We start from the raw sequence: 19,925 nt of genomic DNA, 5'->3' as shown, positions 1-19,925 counted from the left end.
AACTTTCCAATTAGATTATAAGCAACTTGCAGTCTCTGCATTACATAGCACAGTGTCTTTCCCAAGTATTTGGAAAGAATACCCAGTACAGAACCATCTCTTCTTCAGGCATACTTCACACCACTTTAGTATGCTCAGTAAATAGCAGTCATTCTCAACTAGGAAGCTGACAACAGAAACAGGACAGAGGAAGACTATATCCCCCTGCATTTGAAAGGACTGCAGGAGTCACTGTGACTAAGGACACAGACCTTTATTGACATTCTGATGTGGATGTGGCTGTGCTCACTCTGAGATTCCCAGTAACTGCAGGGGCAGCTTGCTTACCGTCCTCCTCCCGCAAGTGGTCCTGGGTCACAGTTCCTATTTCAAGCCCCTGTTGCCCCCATTTATAAAGACGGCTTCTGCCTCGGTTCCTAGATCAAAAGTTGCTTTTCTGGTATTCCAAGCATCCCATACCAAGAATGACATGATCGTTAGTCCTAAGCAGGACCTTGCTGAGGATGCAAGGGGATGCTATTTATACTTATGTCAAGACAACAGGCATCACTCAGCACTGTCCAGGCCAGTTATCCACACTTCCCCTGGTACCGGATCTCTACCCTGCATTTCCCCATCCTCTCCTTGAGGACCAAGAGCCTGTCCCTGAAACCCAGCAACAGATCTCCCAGACACAGATTGCCTTAACCTGAGGACACTGTCCTTTGCCCTCCTGGGCTGGACTTCCGTTGTTAGCTGAGTCAGACCCTCCCACCCTCTTCCTAGGGGAGTGAGTTTGGCCAAGTCCCAAGATTAATGCCTGTTTTACTCTGAGAAGAGAGCTGTGCTTCCTGTGATTAGGCAAGTGCTGCTGTTAATCCAGTTATCTGGTTAAAGTACAAACAGTCCTCAAATAAGGGACAGGGAGCTTTGCACTGACAGGCCGCTGCCAATTCCACTTGTGCTGGAATCTACAGCACTCCCAGCCCTCCTAAAGTAGGTCACTGGGTCAGAATGCTTTGGGGAGTTCCAGCAGACCACAGTGTCACCTTGGCTATGACTCTCAAGCAGATTCCCTCCACCCCAGCTTTTCTCCTGGGGGTCCATCTCTCTGCCAAGTCACAGACTTGGGTTTCTCTAACTCCTAGTTTTAGGCACCACTTGATACTAAAATACTTCCTAAGACACCTCTGTCTATCACTGTAATTTCTCCTTTAATTAGAATCATTTTCCTTGGAAAGCCATGTTAAAATGCACATTGACTTGAGTGGAAAGAATGCCAAATATGACACACTGCTTTGGGGTTATTAGAATACTGATACTTCAACATACAGATGGCCAACAAACACATGAAAAGACGCTCAACATCACTAATTATTATAGAAATGTAAATCAAAACTACAGTGAGGTATCACCTCACGGTGGTTAGAATGGCCTTCATCAAAATATCTACAAACAATAAATGCTGGAGAGGGTGTGGAGAAAAGGGAACCCTCGTACACTGTTGGTGGGAATGTAAACTGGTACAGCCACTATGGAGAACAGGATGGAGGTTCCTTAAAAAACTAAAAATAGAGCTACCATATGACCCAGGAATTCTACTCCTAGGCATGTATCTGGAGAAAACCAGAATTCGAAATAATGCATGAACCCCGATGTTCATTGCAGCTCTATTTACAATAACCAGGACATGGAAGCAACCTAAATGTCCATCGACAGAGGAATAGATAAAGAAGATGTGGTACATATATACAATGGAATATTACTCAGTCATAAAAAGGAACGAAATTGTGCCATTTGCAGAGACGCGGATGGACCTAGAGATTGTCATACAGAGTGAAGTAAGTCAGAAAGAGAAAAACAAATATCATATAATATCGCTTATATGTGGAATCTAGAAAAATGGTACAGATGAACTTATTTGCAAAGCAGAAATAGAGTCACAGATGTAGAGAACAAACTTATGGTTACCAAGGGGAGGGGGTGGGATGAACTGGGAGGTTGGGATTGACATATATACACTACTATGTATAAAATAGATAATTAATGAGAACTTACTGTATAGCACAGGGAACACTACTCAATGCTCTGTGGTGACCTAAATGGGAAGGAAATCTAAAAAAGAGTGGATACATGTATACGTATATCTGATTCACTTTGCTGCACAGCAGAAATGAACACAGCATTGTAAAGTAATTATACTCCAATAAAAATAAAAATAAAAAAAGAGAGGGGACTTCCCTGGTGGTGCAATGGGTAAGACTCTGTGCTCCCAATGCAGGGGGTTCGATCCCTGGTCAGGGAACTAGATCCCACATGCACGCTGCAACTAGGAGTTCTCATGTCACAACTAAGAAGTCCACCTGACACAACTAAAAGATCCCGCGTGCCGCAACTAAGACCTGGTGCAGCCAAAATAAATTAATTAATAAATATTAAAAAATAAAAAAGCATACTGATACTTCAAAAGACAAAGCTTTTAAGGTGGAGAGGGGGTCTCTACACACAATTTGCCAAAGAGTTATCAGTATAATTTCATCTCCTTGAGGGTGTTTTTGGGAGTAAAAGGACAAGATTATAAAAGTCCAGTTAAAAAAATCTTCCTTGAAGTAATTTCAGTCCCCTTTTACTGGTCTGTTTCTCTCTTTGGTGATCTCTCCACTTCTGGAAATTCAGGTAAATTCAATTCAACAAGTATTTATTGAGGTCAACTTTGTGCATGCTATTATACTAGGCACTGGTGATATCAAGAAGAGGAAGAGAGTCCTGGCCTTCAAGAAACTCGGGAAAGAATTCCGCATTCCCTATTCACAGAAGGTGTTATCTACTCCCGCGCATTCAAAATTTCAGCCCCTACATGTTTTAATTTCATTTCAAAGTTATATAACTTATATTCACACACATTGTTAGAAAAGCAAAAGAATCACACTAAAGATGATCCACCACCCAAGCGTACCTACTGAAAAAGAATAAACTATACATGCCTCTTTCAGGGAGAATTTCCTGCTAGGTTGCAAGTGCATTCTAATCCCTATGTCTTCTAGAGATTTTTTTGGTTGTTGAGTATCTATGTATAAAGTAAGCTTAAATACAACTAGATTCACATTTATAGTAAATCCAAATGCATAATTCCCTCCCACCTCTTTCAGGAGCCAGAGAAAAGACAAAGAGAGCAGGAGAGACTATCACAGATGTTTTGATAAAGCCGAAAGCCACCACTTGCATGACAGATGAAGTCATTCCACTTTTTTTCAAAGGGCACATGAATTTGGGTAAACACCAGTGGGCATATTTAGAAGGAACAGAAGCAAAAGCCTTCTAATTATCAAGTTTCTTAAAAATAGAATGGGCTGCCTTGACAGATGGTGAGTTCTTTACAAGCTTTAAACAAAGCCAAAGCTAGACAACCTCTAGAAAGTAGTGCTGTAAAGATAAAGATGTCTATATGTTTTCACAAGGCATCTATGGCCCAGATTCAAGAAAAGGAGGGACCCTTGAAAGATTCTGGGCCAGTTGAATGGCACTGAATGTTTTAAAGGTCTCCTTTTTTGCTGGTCTCTAAAATACCAAGTATGGAATATTTATTGAATGAACCTCATTCTCTTGGGAGTGGAGGGAACTTGGTAAGACATGATGTTATCTATGTGATTACCCAGGTTTGGAAACTCCCAAGGAGGTGTTAACACTGGGATTGCAGATCAGGTTAACGGGCTCTGCTAACAGGAAAACTCACGTCTGGAGGAGTGACTCACGTTAGGCTGAAAGGCTGTTGCTTTAAAAAAGGAGACAGAATCTGGGACATTATTCAAGCATTTAGAACAAAGTTTAAACCCACACTGGGACCAGTGCTTGGGTATTCATCAACTTTGCAAAGGAAAACAAAATAAAATTGAAAACAATCTGGTGAGATGAAGTAAGGAAAAGAGTCAAAGGTATATTTACATGTTTGTGAAGTTGTACTTTTTTTTTTTTTTTTTGCGGTATGCGGGCCTCTCACTGTTGTGGCCTCTCCCGTTGCGGAGCACAGGCTCCGGACGCACAAGCTCAGCGGCCAGGGCTCACGGGCCCAGCCGCTCCACGGCATGTGGGATCTTCCCGGACCGGGGCACGAACCCATGTCCCCTGAATCAGCAGGCGGACTCTCAACCACTGCGCCACCAGGGAAAAGAGGCTAAATTTTTCATGAGCGTCCCTAGTGATTCTTGTGGATGTTAAAGTTTGAAAACCACTGCTGCTAGCCCTCTTGAATTACCCTGAGTACTGGTAGCCCCCTTTAGCTTTCTCCTCTTGGAGCCCTGCCCCTCTCAGGACATTCCTCTTGTTCAGTTTCTTCTTTTTTTTCTTCTGCCTCTGGCGCTTCTACCCCTCTGCAGGTAAAGCAAAAGAACCTGCATCATCCTGAGAAAACATACTTGGACCCCTTTTCCTGTATTTAAAAAAACCCTGTATATTGGGGAAAAGCTGGAATAAAGTACACACACCCTAAACAGAGATCGTTCTTATTAATAAGGTCAAGAGTACAGTGAATGAAGCGGAATGTCTAACAGTCACTATAGTACATACATACGTCTTCAAGACTTGGACCTAGAGCTTTCCTTTCATTTCTCAGAGATATCATTGCCAGCAGTGACTTACAAAAGCAAACAATGGAAGTCCTTTCATTTTTCAGATTTTCCCAGCTCTCATGAAATATGCTTATTTATCCACCTAATAATATATTATTATTTTTGCAAAAGTAATACACATTAAAACAACATAAAGGAAACGCAATGAAAAAAAAAAGTCCCTCCTACAGTAACCCCAGCAAATGACACACCACTGTGGCCAGTTTATCCTCCAGAGATACTCTATACATGCCAACCATATAAATACATAACCCCCCTTTTTTACACAAATAAAAGCGTATTGTATACAACATTGTACACCTTGCTTAATTCATTGAACAAAACATCTTATTGATTGTTGCAAATCAGTACCTCATTCTTGTCAACAGCATATCCACTATGTTAAAATATAATGTAGTTGTGGTTCCCCTTCTTTCACTACATGGGTGAAAAAGTGTCTTGCAAAGATACTGAGATCTCTTTGATGACTGTAATCAGTCTGTTTCCAGGCTTTTCCCACTATGCTTCCTTCAAGGTATGCTCCAATATAACTTCAGTGAAATAACTGAGGATTATTTAACCCCTATTATTTGGATTCATCCTAGGTAGATCATAGGTTCAGTCAATAATATTGCACAGCTCACAGGTAAAAGGAAGACTACAGGGTACAGAGGAGGGGAAATTGCTAAATCATACCCCGGTGTTTGCTAAAGCAATGCTTCTTTCAACTTCAGGTTGTGACCCATGGATAGATTGTGAAATCACTTTAGTGAGTTTAAAAATCCAGCATACATTAGAAAGAAAAGTAGAATAGAAAAGATGTGCAGCCCATATAAAAAAGGTAGGTATTATTTTATGAAACATTTCAGGTTTACATTTACAAGCATGTGTGTAGTGGTTTCTGATATGAAATATATCCCTAGCTGAAGTCACAGTAAAAATAAATTTGAAAACCTTTGTCCTCAAGCATACTCCTTGGAAAAATAAATCCTTTAAATCTGAAGAAAATGTAAGAGGTTTGTGGTGTTAAAAGATAAACTCAAGCATGTTAAAAATTTGAAGAGTTTATTTGAGCAAAAATTGATTGGGACAGGGCAGCCCCAAACGGGAAATGGTTAAGAGTGCACAGCCAACAGGAGCCAGGGAAAGACTTATATAGCGAAAGTGCAGAAGCAAAGAAAGGAAATTATTTGATTGTCTATAGCTTAAAGCCTAGGTGGCTGTTTGTAAATGGTTGTCCTTAAGTTTCAATTTCCTAACTTTGAGGCATTTACAGGTTTAGATTTCAGTTTGCTTAGTAGGCAGACAGGGCATAGAGCCACCTGTCTAAGGGCCTCCATGTTTAATTAATTTAACAATGGTCAAATAAGTTTGGCAAAGACTGAGAACCAATTTGCCTTTTGGAGATTCAAAACTCATATTAGCATATTACAAGCCCTGTAAGTCTTTCAGTGAAGAAATGTTTAACTAAACATTTTCTAAAGATTGGCTGCAGAACTTTTTTTTTTTTTGTATTTCAGGGATAACATCTATTAACATCTTTCGGCCCTGGTGTTGGGAGAAGCAAGCTTTCATCTGTGCTGTCATGGTCTCTGATTTCTACTGGCAAGTTGTCATCTCTGAGAGTGCTAACTCCTGTCCAAGTTTGATCTACTTCAGTCTAACCCAAGTTATCACAAAGAGGGGACTGTGGTGTGTGCGTGGAGAGAAGTGTAGGCCACTGGCAGTAAGGAAATAACAGCGTATGTCGATTTGCTCATTCTGGTACTCAGAATCAAACTGCTCTACCATGTCTTGCTTTTCACTACTCATTTAAATCCCAGGGTTTCTTCCAGGTCTGTGGCTAAGACCTCTTCCTAAGCTTCCTCCAATCCAGGCATGTTTAGGGAACTAATCTGGAGCCAGAGTGGGAGATCCCAGGGCCTTCCCTTGATAATTCCTTCTGCAGCTCTACTGCTATTACATAAGGAGATCTGAATTAAGACTTACAAGTGACTCAGTAACTAACTGGACTGAGATATTGTAAACTTGGGCAAGTTATTTAACTCTTCTGTGTCTCCAGTTGCCATATATAATATAAGGAGGTTGGACACTGATCTCAGAGATCTCATCCTGAACCAATATTTGGGGTTTAATCTGGTGGTTTTGACCTTTACAGTAATCCTGAAACTTCTTCCCTCCAGCATTTTCCTCCCTTCCTCTTTTTTTGACTTAATTTCCAGGTGTTTTGGAGTCTGCCTTTCGCTAAACATTGTATCAATGGCTGGAGATAGGATGGTTAACATGATGGTGAGTAATTTTTATATCCTGTTCCCAGCAATCACCTGCTTGGACAAAATGGTGATTCCTAACTCTGTCTGGTCACTATCATTACTGCAGAAAACATTTTGTTCATTTCACAGAAACATCTACTCTGCTAAAACAAATAAATACATGACTCATATTTACATTAGAAAATAGATCATGCCAGTTTCCTGTTTGGGAGGCTTCCTCAAAGAACACCCTGCTTTGTTCCCTTGGAGAAGAACAATGATATCAGTAAGTGCTGCCACCTTATAGCAACAGCTGGCCAAGTACTATATTCATGATCTAAGTCCTAGCCAGTGGAATTCTGTTCAGGCAAGACTCACTTCTGAGAGGCTGATAGACTGATTTAAAATTGAGTTAGGGACTTCCCTGGTGGTCCAGTGGTTAAGACTCCGAGCTTCCACTGCAGGGGGCACAGGTTTGATCCTTGGTCGGGGGAACTAAGATCCCAAATGCTGTGGGGCGTGGCCAAAAAAAAAAAAAGTTAAAATTGAGTTAAATGAAAGTTGTTACTGATGCTAATACAACTATTCCTTTAAAGGGGTAGAATATCTATGTTACACCTAACTATCAAATATACTGAGAAGGTGGATACAAAATTAAATGTCTCATAAACCTCCAAGTCTATTCTGCAAGTTTTCCTAAAAACACACACGAAACAACAAGCAAAGAAGGGAATACCCTGGTGGTCCAGTGGTTAGGATTCCATGCTTTCACTGCCAAGGGAGGGCCCAGGTTCGATCCCTGGTCAGGGAACTAATGGGGAACTAAGAGCCCGCAAGCTGTGTGGCGTGGCCAAAAAAGCCAAACCAAACCAAAACAAAGAAAAAACCAAACAAGCAAAACATGCTGGCTTTTCGTTAAGAACATTCAGACATACTTTTGGAATGCCGCTACATACACGGTAGTCACTGTAAAACTTTCTTTTTTTAAATTCCTAATTGTTATATGACCTTAAAAAAAGTATACTCTCAATGATGGAAGATAATAGTTGCATTGTACTCTGTACTGGTCAGATCACATGTGGGACACTGCGTTCAACTCTAAGCACTGCATTTTTAGAGAAACAGACAAATGAAAATATTCTCAGAGACGTGAGGGAACTTAAAATCATTGGTAAATGGAATTGCTAAAGAGGGTGTGTATTTTGGGACCAGAGAAGAGCAGATGATAAGGGCACAGAATAGCTAGCTAGCTGTCTTCAAATATGTAAAAGGAGGTAGCATTCTTATACATTGCTCTGGAAAGCAAAACACAGACAAAGGGTAGCCGTCAGAGGAGGCATATGTTAGCTTAACCTAAGCTGTAGATTAGATTTTTGCTTTGGTATTTGATCATTAGAGGTAACCAAACAGAGGCCAGACTATCACCTGGCTGGAATATTGTAGCTTTTAATTCTTTTTTGAATATTAGATTTTATGTTCCTTCTTTCCCTTTGGTCAGTGTGAAACCCAGAATCTGATGAAGGAATTAGGCCACATAGTACAATTCTATATTACATTTGAAAAGGTTACCTGGTACAATTTGATACAGAACCTAGGTTTTCTTTGGAGCCATGTTTCTCATAGCTCTACACTAATTGCAAAGTTGTGCCTGATCTTATTCATATTCCTGATGTATATTTCCAAGCATAAGTAGTATAAAATATCTCATATTATGACCTCAAGGACATAGTTTTGAAGATATGTATAACTTGCAGTGCCAGAAATGTAACCTTCCAGCTTTTTAAAAATTGAAACTTCAAGGGCATTTTCTTGAAATAGATTGAGCTCAACTTGCCCTGCAATTTTCTAGAAGAAAACCTGTTATCAATTTTCAGAGAATCATCCCAGGAAGTGCTCTCTGACTTTCAGAAGTAGGATGAAAATCACATCCTGCGGGCATCACATCCTGCGTGTGGGCAGAGTGCCTCTATAAATCATCAGTCATGGATGCACTGCTCTGAGTGAGGGCTGGGGGCGTGAGTGACAGGACAAAGTCAATGAATACAAGTGGGGTGAGGAGGGGGTGTGGAGAGGGACATGATGGGAGGGTGGAGCTCCGCAGAAGGGGAGAAGGACTAGCAGTGCCTCCGCAAGCAGCGGTTACCGCCTGAAGCAGAGCAGCTGAGATTATGCACAGATACCTGCAAGGAGGCTGTGGAAAGATTGAGTTGCCTTTCCTTTCCAGAAGAGCATTTAGATGGATGAAAGCAGAATTGTATACTCTCAGATTTTAATCCATTGGTGTTGGAGAATAGAGAAGCCTACAGATTCTGATGATGGTAAAAATACTACTTTATATTTGAATATTATCTTATATTTTTCAGTTCTTTCACATTTTATGGGACCAAATAAAACACTGTAGAGACTTAAAATATTCTTGCAATTTTTGGACTCCCAAACCTGTGTAATGGCTGCCAAATTTTGCATATCCAATGTCTTTGTAGGGCCAGTGAATTTAGTGGGTATCAGGGATGATCTCAGCATTTTATTTTTTCAGTAACTAATACAAAGACCATGTGTCCAGCTTCATATTCTGGCCCATTGTGTAGTTTGGAAGTTAGAGCTAGTTTTGTGGTGCAGAATATTGTCCAGAAGTAAATTTGGCCAGGACATTGACTTGATTGCTTAAAAACATGTGCAGGAGGTCCAGGATGCATTTTATAAGTTTGTTCTGGTTTACTCTGATAAACCTTATGGTCATATGGTTTTAAGACTGGTACCAGTGATTCCTCAAACTAAAGCTGAAATGTTGGGCTTCCCTGGTGGCGCAGTGGTTGAGAGTCCGCCTGCCGATGCAGGGGACATGGGTTCATGCCCCGGTCCGGGAAGATCCCACATGCCGCGGAGCGGCTGGGCCCGTGAGCCATGGCCGCTGAGCCCGTGCGTCCGGAGCCTGTGCTCCGCAAAGGGAGTGGCCACAACAGTGAGAGGCCTGCGTATCACACACGCACACACACACACAAAAAGCAGAAATGTTAAGTATTATTTTTCAAATCAATATTCTTCATACCTTGTGGTTATTCTCAGAAAACACAACTCTATTATTTCTCAAATACAATATTAAGGATTATATTCAGATTCATGTATCAAGTATTTATTGAGGAGAAAGTCAAAATACAAGTTATGTACGATTTATGTCATTATAAAGAGTCATGGCAACAGAAGGGGTATAGCATATAATAGATAAGAGTATGGAGTCACAGTCTGACTGTCAGAGTTTAAATTTTAACTCTACCACTTACTACATGAGATTTCTTGGGTGAGTCAATTAATTTCTCTGTGCTTTGTTTCCCTCAGTTGTGCACTGGGCATAATAATAAGACCTACTTCTTAGAATTGTGAATTTTCAACGAATTAATACATGTAGAACAGTCTGAAGAGGACCTACCCTTGGTAAATGCTCTGTAAGTTGTAGCTATCATCATGCAAAGATTTCTACTTGGATTATAAGAATTCAAGCAAAAGTTTCCTTAACTTTTCCATATGTTTTGAAGCATAGTGAAAGAATTTTATACCTTAGATCTTTGTAGAAATTACACTTCTTGCTGTTTCAGAATTTCCAATCAGTGGACAAGTGTAAATATAATAATGTTTAGATATGTAAAGTGAAATAATTTCATTTAAAAAAGTGAGAGAACTTAAGTATGTGTAAAAATGAGAGAATTTAGGTATATGTATTAGATTAAGGGACTTGCCCAAGATGTGAAATACGAAGCCTGTATCAGGGATTCTGTCTTCCGATAATCTCTAGAGCGTTGTGTAAGTATGTAAACCATAATCTGCAAGCAAAAGTAAATAAATACCCAGAACCAACATTGGATCACAGATGTTTTTAGCACTTTTGTACCTACTGGTATTTTTATAAACGTGGCTTTAAATGCAAGATGAGTTAAAGTCCAATGTGACTTTAAGTGAGTTGAGTCATCTTAGCTTCTGCAGAATGTACTCAATTGCTTTTCCATGACAGCAACCTTAAGAGAGTATCTATACATAGGCAACGTAGAATGATTATCTGGGGAAAGCAAACCATATAATTCAAACCAAATGACACCCTTTGGTCTGAACTTTCTGATATAACTATGACTAAATTGGTTGTTCTTTGTTTTATTTTGTTTGTTTTATTTTGGAAACTGGGGAATCAGCAGGAAAAGTGGATGAAGGAAGAACTAACTTATCCAAACAATTGTCTCAATTTTCTACCCAGGGACAGTCAGTGTTGCCCCTTAAAACAGATAACAGAAAATGCTGTGGAAGTGTTTTGCCCCAAAAAAGGAACCCTAGCTTCTGTCATTTCACTGTTGTAGCATAACTTCTATTTAAATTTTGTTTTAAAGTATTGTCATTATTAGGATGTTGATTTTAAGCTGCTATCAGCCAAAACCTATACTTGCAGTGTCACTACCTTGTCAGCAGACAGCAAGGCTAGCACACTGATTTCTTTTTTTTTTTGGATTCCTGTTTTTTTTTATACAGCAGGTTCTTATTAGTCATCAATTTTATACACATCAGTGTATACATGTCAATCCCAATCTCCCAATTCATCACACCACCACCACCACCACCCCCGCGGCTTTCCCCCCTTGGTGTCCATACGTTTGTTCTCTACATCTGTGTCTCAATTTCTGCCTTGCAAACCGGTTCATCTGTACCATTTTTCTAGGTTCCACATACATGTGCTAATATACGATATTTGTTTTTCTCTTTCTGACTTATTTCACTCTGTATGACAGTCTCTAGATCCATCCACGACTCAAAAAATGACCCAATTTCGTTCCTTTTTATGGCTGAGTAATATTCCATTGTATATATGTACCACATTTTCTTTATCCATTTGTCTGTTGATGGGCATTTAGGTTACTTCCATGACCTGGCTATTGTAAATAGTGTTGCAATGAACATTGGGGTGCACGTGTCTTTTTGAATTGCGGTTTTCTCTGGGTATATGCCCAGTACTGGTATTGCTGGATCATATGGTAATTACATTTTTAGATTTTTAAGGAGCCTCCATACGGTCCTCCATAGTAGCTGTATCAGTTTCCATTCCCACCAACAGTGCAAGAGGGTTCCCTTTTCTACACACCCTCTCCAGCATTTGTTGTTTGTAGATTTTCTGATGAAGCCCATTCTAACTGGTGTGAGGTGATACCTCATTGTAGTTTTGATTTGCATTTCTCTAATAATTAGTGATGTTGAGCAGCTTTTCATATGCTGCTTGGCCATCTGTATGTCTTCTTTGTAGAAATGTCTATTTAGGTCTTCTGCCCATTTTTGGATTGGGTTGCTTGTTCTTTTTTTTTTTTTTTTTTTTTTGCGGTACGCGGGCCTCTCACTGTTGTGGCCTCTCCCATTGTGGAGCACAGGCTCTGGACGTGCAGGCTCAGCGGCCATGGCTCACGGGCCCAGCTGCTCCGCAGCATGTGGGATCTTCCCAGACCGGGGCACGAACCTGTGTCCCCTGCATCGGCAGGTGGATTCTCAACCACTGCGCCAACAGGGAAGCCCCGTTTGTTCTTTTAATATTGAGCGGTATGAGCTGTTTATATATTTTGGAGATTAATCCTTTGTCTGTTGATTCATTTGCAAGTATTTTCTCCCATTCTGAGGACTGTCTTTTCGTCTTGTTTATGGTTTCCTTTGCAGTGCAAAAGCTTTTAAGTTTCATTATGTCCCATTTGTTTATTTTTGTTTTTATTTCCATTACTCTAAGAGATGGATCAAAAAGGATCTTGCTGTGATTTATGTCAAAGTGTTCTTCCTATGTTTTCCTCTAAGACTTTTATAGTGTCTCGTCTTACATTTAGGTCTCTAATCCATTTTGAGTTTATTTTTGTGTATGGTGTTAGGGAGTATACTAATTTCATTCTTTTACATGTAGCTGTCCAGTTTTCCCAGCACCACTTATTGAAGAGGCTGTCTTTTCTCCACTGTATATCCTTGCCTCCTTTGTCATAGATTAGTTGACCATAGGTGCATGGGTTTACCTCTGGGCTTTCTATGTTGTTCCATAGATCTATGTTCCTGTTTTTGTGCCAGTACCATACTGTCTTGATTACTGTAGATTTGTAGTATAGTCTGAAGTCAGGGAGTCTCATTCCTCCAGCTCCGTTTTTCTTTTTCTTTTTTTTTTTTGTGGTATGCGGGCCTCTCACTGTTGTGGCCTCTCCTGTTGCAGAGCACAGGCTCCGGACGCGCAGGCTCAGCGGCCATGCCTCACGGGCCCAGCCGCTCCGCGGCATGTGGGATCCTCCCAGACCGGGGCACGAACCCGTGTCCCCTGCATCAGCAGGCAGACTCTTAACCACTGTGCCACCAGGGAAGCCCCAAGTCCTCTCCCTCTTTTTCTTGATGAGTCTGGCTAATGGTTTATCAATTTTGCTTATCTTCTCAATGAACCAGCTTTTAGTTTCATTGATCTTTGCAATTGTTTTCTTTGTTTCTATTTCATTTATTTCTGCTCTGATCTTTATGGTTTCTTTCCTTCTGCTAACTTTGGGTTTTGTTTGTTCTTCTTTCTCTAGTTCCTTTAGGTGTAAGGTTAGATTATTTATTTGAGATTTTTCTTATTTCTTGATGTAGTCTTGTATCGCTATAAACTTCCTTCTTAGAACTGCTTTTGCTGCATCCCATAGGTTTTGGATTGTCATGTTTTCATTGTTATTTGTCTCTAGGTATTTTTTGATTTCCTCTTTCATTTCTTCAGTGATCTCTTGGTTAGTTAGTAATGTAGTATTTAGGCTCTACGTGTTTGTGTTTTATACGTTTTTTCCCCTGTAATTCATTTCTAATCTCACAGCGTTGTGGTCAGAAAAGATGCTTGATGTGATTTCAATTTTCTTAAATTTACTGAGGCTTGATTTGTGACCCAAGATGTGATCTATCCTGGAGAATGTTCTGTGCGCACTTGAGAAGAAAGTGTAATCTGCTGTTTTTGGATGGAATGTCCTATAAATATCAATGAAATCTACCTGGTCTATTGTGTCATTTAAAGCTTCTGTTTCCTTATTTATTTTCATTTTGGATGATCTGTCCATTGGTGTAAGTGAGGTGTTAAAAGTCCCCCACTATTATTGTCTTACTGTTGACTTCCTCTTTTACATCTGTTAGCAGTTGCCTTATGTATTAAGGTTCTCCTTTGTTGGGTGCATATATATTTATAATTGTTATATCTTCTTCTTGGATTGATCCCTTGTTCATTATGTAGTGTCCTTCCTTGTCTCTTGTAACTTTCTTCTTTTTAAAGTCTATTTTATCTGGTATGAGTATTGCTACTCCAGCTTTCTTCTGATTTCCATTTGCATGGAATGTCTTTTTCCATCCCCTCACTTTCAGACTGTATGTGTCCCTAGGTCTGAAGTGGGTCTCTTGAAGACAGCATATATATGGGTCTTGTTTTTTTTTTTTGTTTTGTTTTTTTTTTTCTTTTTGCGGTATGCGGGCCTCTCACTGTTGTGGCCTCTCCCGTTGCGGAGCACAGGCTCCGGATGCGCAGGCCCAGCGGCCATGGCTCACGGGCCCAGCCGCCCCGCGGCATATGGGATCCTCCCAGACCGGGGCACGAACCCGTATCCCCTGCATCGGCAGGCGGACTCTCAACCACTGCGCCACCAGGGAGGCCCTGGGTCTTGTTTTTGTATCCATTCAGCAAGCCTGTGTCTTTTGGTTGGAGCATTTAATCCATTCACATTTAAGGTAATTATTGATATGTATGTTCCTATGACAATTTTCTTAATTTCTTTGGGTTTGTTTTTGTAGGTCCTTTTCTTCTCTTGTGTCTCCCACTTAGAGAAGTTCCTTTAGCATTTGTTGTAGAGCTGGTTTGGTGGTGAATTCTCTTAGCTTTTGCTTGTCTGTAAAGCTTTTGATTTCTCCATTGAATCTGGATGAGATCCTTGCTGGGTAGAGTAATCTTTGTTGTAGGTGCCTCCCTTTTATCACTTTAAGTATATCATGCAACTCCCTTCTGGCTTTTAGAGTTTCTGCTGAGAAATCAGCTGTTAGCCTTATGGGAATTCCCTTGTATGTTATTTGTCGTTTTTCCCTTGCTGCTTTCAATAATTTTTCTTTGTCTTTAATTTTTGCCAATTTGATTACTATGTGTCTCGGCGTGTTTCTCCTTGGGTTTATCCTGTATGGGACTCTCTGCGCTTCCTGGACTTGGGTGGCTATTTCCTTTCCCATGTTAGGGAAGTTTTTGATTATAATCTCTTCAAATATTTTCTCGGGTCCTTTCTCTCTCTCTTCTCCTTCTGCGACCCCTGTAAAGTGAATGTTGTTGTGTTTAATGTTGTCCCAGAGGTCTCTTAGGCTGTCTTCATTTCTTTTCATTCTCTTTTCTTTATTCTGTTCTGCAGCAGTGAATTCCAACTTTCTGTCTTCCAGGTCACTTACCCATTCTTCTGCCTCAGTTATTCTGCTATTGATTCCTTCTAGTGTAGTTTTCATTTCAGTTATTGTATTGCTCATCTCTGTTTGTTTGTTCTTTAATTCTTCTAGGTCTTTGTTAAACATTTCTTGCATCTTCTTGATCTTTGCCTCAATTGTTTTTCCAAGGTCCTGGATCATCTTCACTCTCGTTATTCTGAATTCTTTTTCTGGAAGGTTGCCTATCTCCACCTCATTTAGTTATTTTTCTGGGGTTTTATCTTGTTCCTTCATCTGGTACAAAGCCCTCTGCCTTTTCATCTTGTCTATCTTTCTGTGAATGTGGTTTTTGTTCCACAGGCTTCAGGACTGTAGTTCTTCTTGCTTCTGCTGTCTGCCCTCTGGTGGATGAGGCTAAGAGGCTTGTGCAGCTTTCCTGATGGGAGCGACTGGTGGTGGGTAGAGGTGGGTGTTGCTCTGGTGGGCAGAGCTCAGTAAAACTTTAGTCTGCTTGACTGCTGACGGGTGGGGCTGGGTTCCCTCCCTGTTGGTTGTTTGGCCTGAGGCAACCCAACACTGGAGCCTACCTCAGCTCTTTGGTGGGGCTCATGGCAGACTCTGGGAGGGCTCACGTCGAGGAGTACCTCCCAGAACTTCCATTGCCATGTTCCCATCCCCACGGTAAGCCACAGCCACCCCCCGCCTCTGCAGGAGACCCTCCAACACTAGCAGGTAGGTCTGGTTCAGTCTCCTATGGGGTCACTGCTCCTTCCCCTGGGTCCCAACACTCACACTACTTTGTAAGTGCCCTCCAAGAGTGGAGTCTCTGTTTCCCCCAGTCCTGTCGAAGTCCTGCAATCAAATCCCACTAGGCTTCAAAGTCTGATTCTCGAGGAATTCCTCCTCCCATTGCCAGACCCCCAGGTTGGGAAGTGTGACATGGGGCTGAGAACCTTCACTCCAGTAGGTGGACTTTTGTGGTATAAGTGTTCTCCAGTCTGTGAGTCATGCACCCAGCAGTTATGGGATTTGATTTTACTGTGATTGCACCCCTCCTACCGTCTCTTTGTGGCTTCTCCTTTGTCTTTGGATGTGGGGTATCTTTTTTGGTGAGTTCCAGTGTCTTCCTGTCGATGACTGTCCAGCAGCTAGTTGTGATTCTGGTGTTCTCACAAGAGGGAGTGAGAGCACGTCCTTCTACTCCGCCATCTTGGTTCCAATCCACATTGATTTCTAAATGCTTGTTGAGGAAGAGAAGAAGTGCTCAGACATGAGATGCGAGAGGACTCAATTTTCCAACGCACGACTTGGATTCAGTCTAAAATGTCAACCTAAGAATCGGCAGTCAATATGAAACTGAGTTCTTATACATACACATGAAATAACTAGAGCAAAATCAATTATTTTTTGTCACTATCTAAAATATTAGAAACTTCTTAAAAGCATTTGTCACCATAGTTGATGTGAACTAAACCATCAACTATCTTAACTGATATTGACAGAACATGACACCTAATAGATTTGTTCTCTTCGATTGTACTTTAAAAATTTTCAAATTTCTTTTCAAATTCATGTTGATTAATGAATAGTGACTCAAAGATGTTGACTAATTTTTTAAAAAATCTAATGAAAAATGATAATCATGTAGAATATGTTATTTGACTACAACAGGATTAAATTAGGAACCACGAAACAGGCATCTTGATATATCAGGCTGCTCAGGCTGCTACAACAAAATACCACAGCCTATATATTCAAAGTGCTGAAGGGGAAAATAACTATCAATCTAAAATCCTATATCTGGCAAAACTGTCCTTCAAAAATGAGGGAAAAATTGATATAGTCTTAGAAAACCAAAAGCTAAGGGAGTTAATTACCACTGTACCTGTCATGCAAGAAATCTTTCAAGTTGAAATGAAAGGAAACTAAACAGTAACTTAAAGCTGTATGAAGAAATAAAGATATTTGGTAAAGGAAAGTATAAGAACAATCATAAAAATTAGCATTATTGTAAGTTAAAAAAAAAAAACACCACAGCATAGGTAGCCTGAAGAACATAAGTTAATTTTCTCACAGTTCTGGAGTCTGGATGTCTAAGATCAAGGCACCCAAATTTGGTTTCTGGTGAGTGAGTTCTTCCTTTCTTGCTATGCTTTCACATGGTCTTTCCTTGGTGGGTGTATGAGTAGGGGAAGAGAGAGGGAGAGGGAGAGAAAGAGAGAGAGAGAGAGAGAGAACTCTGATGTTTCCTGTTATAAGGACACTAATCCCCATAAGACCCTTATGATCTTATTTAACCTTAATTACTACCTTAGAGGCTCCATCTTCAAATACAACTACACTGGCATGTTAGGTCTTCATCATATGAATTTTGGGGGGATACAAACGTTCAGTTCATAACACTTGGAAAACCTCAAATATTTAGAAGTTAAACAAAAAACTTCTAAGTAATCCACAGGTCTTACTATGGATTAAGTAAGAAATTGGAAAATATTTCAAACTGAATGACAATGAAAATACAAGATATCCATTTTAGGACGGGTGCAACTATGGTAGTGTTCAGATAAAAAATTTATAGCTTTAAATTCTTATATTAAATAGAAGAAAGTTTTAAGATCAATTATCTGAGATTCCACCTTAATAAGCTTTAAAAAAGAGCAAAGTAAACCCCCAAAGTGGAGATGCCAGGAAATAAAGCTAAGAGCAGAAATCAATGTAATAGAAAACACCAAACACTAGAGAAAATTAATAAATGTAAAAGCTGATTTTTACATTATTTACTAATCATGCTGAAAAGATTAGGACAATTAGTCAAACCTTAGAAGGACTAATCAATGGAAAGAAATAACGTTATTACCAATAACAAAAATGATACAGGAGTTACCACCACAGATCCTATGAACATTAAAATAATAATATGCAGAAAGTAGGCATAGAGGGAACTTTCCTCAACATAATAAAGGCCATATATGACAAACCCACAGCCAGCATCGTCCTCAATGGTGAAAAACTGAAACCATTTCCACTAAGATCAGGAACAAGACAAGGTTGCCCACTTTCACCACTCTTATTCAACCTAGTTTTGGAAGTTTTAGCCACAGCAATCAGAGAAGAAAAGGAAATAAAAGGAATCCAAATTGGAAAAGAAGAAGTAAAGCTGTCACTGTTTGCAGATGACATGATACTATACATAGAGAATCCTAAAGATGCTACCAGAAAACTACTAGAGTTAATCAATGAATTTGGTAAAGTTGCAGGATACAAAATTAATGCACAGAAATCTCTGGCATTCCTATATACTGATGATGAAAAATCTGAAAGTGAAATCAAGGAAACACTCCCATTTACCATTGCAACAAAAAGAATAAAATATCTAGGAATAAACCTACCTAAGGAGACAAAAGACCTGTATGCAGAAAATTATAAGACACTGATGAAAGAAATTAAAGATGATACAAATAGATGGAGAGATGTACCACGTTCTTGGATTGGAAGAATCAACATTGTGAAAATGACTCTACTACCCAAAGCAATCTACAGGTTCAATGCAATCCCTATCAAACTACCACTGGCATTTTTCACAGAACTAGAACAAAAAATTTCACAATTTGTATGGAAACACAAAAGACCCCGAATAGCCAAAGCAATCTTGAGAACGAAAAATGGAGCTGGAGGAATCAGGCTCCCTGACTTCAGACTATACTACAAAGCTACAGTAATCAAGACAGTATGGTACTGGCACAAAAACAGAAAGATAGATCAATGGAACAGGATAGAAAGCCCAGAGTTAAACCCACGGACATATGGTCACCTTATCTTTGATAAAGGAGGCAGGAATGTACAGTGGAGAAAGGACAGTCTCTTCAATAAGTGGTGCTGGGAAAACTGGATAGGGACATGTAAAAGTATGAGATTAGATCACTCCCTAACACCATACACAAAAATAAGCTCAAAATGGATTAAAGACCTAAATGTAAGGCCAGACACTATCAAACTCTTGGAGGAAAACATAGGCAGAACACTCTATGACATAAATCACAGCAAGATCCTTTTTGACCCACCTCCTAGAGAAATGGAAATAAAGACAAAAATAAACACATGGGACCTAATGAAACTTAAAAGCTTTTGCACAGCAAAGGAAACTATAAACAAGACCAAAAGACAACCCTCAGAATGGGAGAAAATATTTGCAAATGAAGCAACTGACAAAGGATTAATCTCCAAAATTTATAAGCAGCTCATGCAGCTCAATAACAAAAAAACAAACAACCCAATCCAAAAATGGGCAGAAGACCTAAATAGACATTTCTCCACAGAAGATATACAGACTGCCAACAAACATATGAAAGGATGCTCAACATCTTTACTCATTAGAGAAATGCAAATCAAAACTATAATGAGATATCATCTCACACCAGTCAGAATGGCCATCATCAAAAAATCTAGAAACAATAAATGCTGGAGAGGGTGTGGAAAAAAGGGAACACTCTTGCACTGCTGGTGGGAATGTGAATTGGTACAGCCGCTATGGAGAACGGTATGGAGGTTCCTTAAAAAACTACAAATAGAACTACCATATGACCCAGCAATCCCACTACTGGGCATATACCCTGAGAAAACCATAATTCAAAAAGAGACATGTACCAAAATGTTCATAGCAGCCCTATTTACAATAGCCAGTAGATGGAAA

At 39.9% G+C, this 19,925-nt stretch overlaps 1 protein-coding gene across 4 annotated transcripts in view; it reads right to left on the bottom strand.

The window, feature by feature from the left end:
- The window catches only part of RNF125 (ring finger protein 125), a 112,496-nt gene that overhangs the window by 66,310 nt on the left and 26,261 nt on the right, over positions 1-19,925 (bottom strand). For 3 of the 4 annotated variants that reach the window (XM_082639973.1, XM_082639974.1, XM_082639972.1), the window contains exon 1: positions 4,956-5,208. The exons of the other annotated variant lie outside the window; for it this stretch is intronic. The gene's annotated coding sequence lies outside the window, so the exon portion shown is untranslated. Of the gene's footprint in view, positions 1-4,955; positions 5,209-19,925 lie in introns of those variants that run through there. 4 annotated transcript variants of the gene reach the window in all.

Source organism: Mesoplodon mirus (assembly GCF_964341445.2).
Source record: "Mesoplodon mirus genome assembly, chromosome: 13".
Taxonomy (NCBI): domain Eukaryota; kingdom Metazoa; phylum Chordata; class Mammalia; order Artiodactyla; family Ziphiidae; genus Mesoplodon; species Mesoplodon mirus.
This window is presented reverse-complemented; position numbering and strand designations above follow the sequence as displayed.